General features: G+C 37.1%; 1 pseudogene; it reads right to left on the bottom strand.

The window, feature by feature from the left end:
* Window positions 1-1751: 1751 nt before the first annotated feature.
* LOC696678 (bifunctional methylenetetrahydrofolate dehydrogenase/cyclohydrolase, mitochondrial pseudogene) lies at window positions 1752-2723 on the bottom strand (annotated as a pseudogene).
* Between the last annotated feature and the right edge of the window lie 281 nt (window positions 2724-3004).

Genomic DNA, 3004 nt, shown 5'->3' with positions numbered 1-3004 from the left:
AACTAAACTCTGTGTCATAGCATATTTCTGGATTCCTAGTGTCCTGGAAATCATGTTCAAGTCAAAAAGTCTAGGAAAACCATTGGAATACTTTATATAGGCATTTATCTCACCCTCATAATCATGCTTGATCAGAGCATTTTCCAATAGAAGTGTAACCTGAGCCATATATGTAATTTTTAAAATCAACTTTCATACTATTTTGTGTTTAGTCTAATATGTTATATTTTATCTCAAAACGTAAAACAAGATGATTTTTAAAATACTAATTCTTTGAAATCTACTTTATATTTTACATGTACAGCTTATTTTAATATGGATACTACATTTTCATTGAAAGCATTTTATGTGTATTTAGATTTTATAAATTTACATTTGAAAAATTTTCCATACACCAGTTGTTGCAAACATAGTTAAAAGTTTTCCAATCAATGAATCAATATGAAGAAAAAGATTTTGCTTTAGCATTTGTATCCACATGGACAAAATGAGTTCCTGTTTTAAAATGAAATTTAATTTTGTTTCTTGTTTGTTTGTTTTATTAATAAAGAAAAAGATAACATTCAGAGGATATGATTAAATTTAATATTAACCCAGACTCTTAAAAATCTTCTGGGTTAGGTGGCTTACGCCTGTAAGCCTGTAATCCCAGTACTTTGGGAGACCGAGGCGGGCGGATCATGAGGTCAAGAGATCGAGACAATCCTGGCCAACATGGTGAAAACCCATCTCTACTAAAAATATAAAAATTAGCTGAGCATGGTGGTGCACACCTGTAGTCCCAGCTATTTGGAAGGCTGAGGCAGGAGAATTGTTTGATCTCAGGAGGCGGAAGTTGCAGTGAGCCAAGATCACGCCACTGCACTCCAGCCTGGCGACAGAGCAAGACTCCTGCTCAGAAAAGAAAAAAAATATTCTGAACAAATCAACAGGATACATCTCAGAAAAGCTGGCAATTCTTTGGTGGAAAGTAAGTTTCATAATTATCCAAGCTACCCAAATGGTTATCAAGCCACGTTTGTTTTTCAAAATTAGGTTTTAAGATATATTAAATAAACTATACAGATATTCCCTAACAGTACAAAACTTTAACAATGAAGTTAAAGTATATAGCAAAGCCAAATATGATAATACACAAGACTAATATATCAAGTAAGCCTTTCAATCCTAGAAATCTAAAATAGGGAGAACTTACTGAAGGGTAGCATACATAAAATGAGGACTAATATCAAGGAACAATCCTAAACATTTTCCCAATGACTAAGCCTCAAAAAGACAGCTTAGGAAAACGATTAATAGGTACTTTTTCTTTTTTCCTAAGCAATCCAGTTCTACTTAGATAAATCTGGTTACCAATCAATGCACATATAAGTTAGAGGAATTTTTGTCTACTCAATTACTACCATTTTTTCCTTTTTCACCTTTTCCCTAATTTTGTCTAGCAACACTCTTCCTTTAGTTCGATCAGTTGAACCCAGAAGTTTTTGTACCTAAAATGAGTATCAACTCTTATTGGAATAGGATTTGGGAAACGCAGTCCTAGTGAAGGCAAACATTTAACCGAGGTGGTTTGACAGAGTTAAGTATCCATCTCAATATGACAAATGTCTCCCAAGCTCAGCACTGGGTTAATGGCTGCTCTTGGCTAGATACACACCCCTGCATACTGGAATGACCCCTGGTGAGGTACTGCAGAGCTATGTGCACAAACACCCTCCAATTTAAGCTTTCAATAAATACAAAGCATCATTTTAAACCATTTCAGTAGAATAAATAAAATATATTGTCTTTCTATTGGCCTGCTTTGCTTCTTGAGCTGGCTTGGAGTGCTGTTCTTGACATAGAAGACACAACAATTCATTAGTGGCTACTCCAAGCTCTTTAGACGTCAGCACTTCCTGTTCTTCCATCCTCAGCACTTTTTTGCAGCAATAATGGTATTCTTCATTAACATCGCCACCGTCATGGGGCCAACACCTCCAGGAGGTGGCATGATGTAACAGGCTTTTTATCTGACTCCTTCAAAATTCGCATCTCCAACCAATTTGGGGTTTAGCAGTTACGGGATCTTGAACTCTGGTTATTCCCACATCAATAACTGCTGCTCTTTCCTTGATTATATCTATTGTGAACAGGCTTGGAATGCCTGCAGCGGATGTTACACTATCTGCAAAAATTTTATGTTTCTTCAACTGCTCATTGGGAGAGTATCCAGGAGATATTATAACAGTGGCATCATCTCTGGGACGTTCATGTGCCCCATCTATGTGCAGTGACATTACAATGGGCATTCTAACAATTTTTGACCTTCCAGCCACAACCACAGTCTTCTCTAGGATTGGAATGTCAGTTTGCTTAATTGTTTCCCGCACATCCCATCGGGTAGCCAGTAACATGGAATACTGGTCTAAACACTTTAGTCCTACATTCATTACAGGAAAGTCATCAACACCCTTGTCTGGAGAAAAAGCATTGCAGATCTTTCTCTCATCAGTGTGCCCTGCAAGAGGCAGCTGAACAAGGTGGCCATCTAATTATCAACATTACTCAGTTTATTTATTAAATTCAACAATTCTTCCTCAGAAATTGAAGCTGGTTTCACAATTGTCTCACTGGTGATTCCAAAGTGCAGCACGGTGGAAGGTGCGAGAGCGCAGGCGGCAGCTCTGCGGGGGACAGAGCAGTTGAGCAGCCAGCGCAGACATGAGGGAAGTCATAGCCATAGCCTGCGCCTGGAAGGAGGAAATTTAACTTAGAAGCAAATGTGTAACAGTTCCAAAAATAACACTTCCCAAATTATATCAATCTACTAACTGTGTCAACTCAGTAACATTAGCATTAAATTAAATAGGCATTTGATAAATTAAAATAAACTCCGTTTATTAATATCAGCAAAGCATTCCTCAAAATTTTCTCAGAAAAAGAGTAGCTTTGCAGCCAATTTACATGACGCTGTGAATTACAATAAACACCTTCTGCATATTTATCCTGTTAGAGAAATGTT

This window comes from Macaca mulatta, chromosome 2, assembly GCF_049350105.2.
Source record: "Macaca mulatta isolate MMU2019108-1 chromosome 2, T2T-MMU8v2.0, whole genome shotgun sequence".
Taxonomy (NCBI): domain Eukaryota; kingdom Metazoa; phylum Chordata; class Mammalia; order Primates; family Cercopithecidae; genus Macaca; species Macaca mulatta.
The sequence above is the reverse complement of the archived record's forward strand: the minus strand, read 5'-3'. Positions and strand labels throughout refer to the sequence as shown.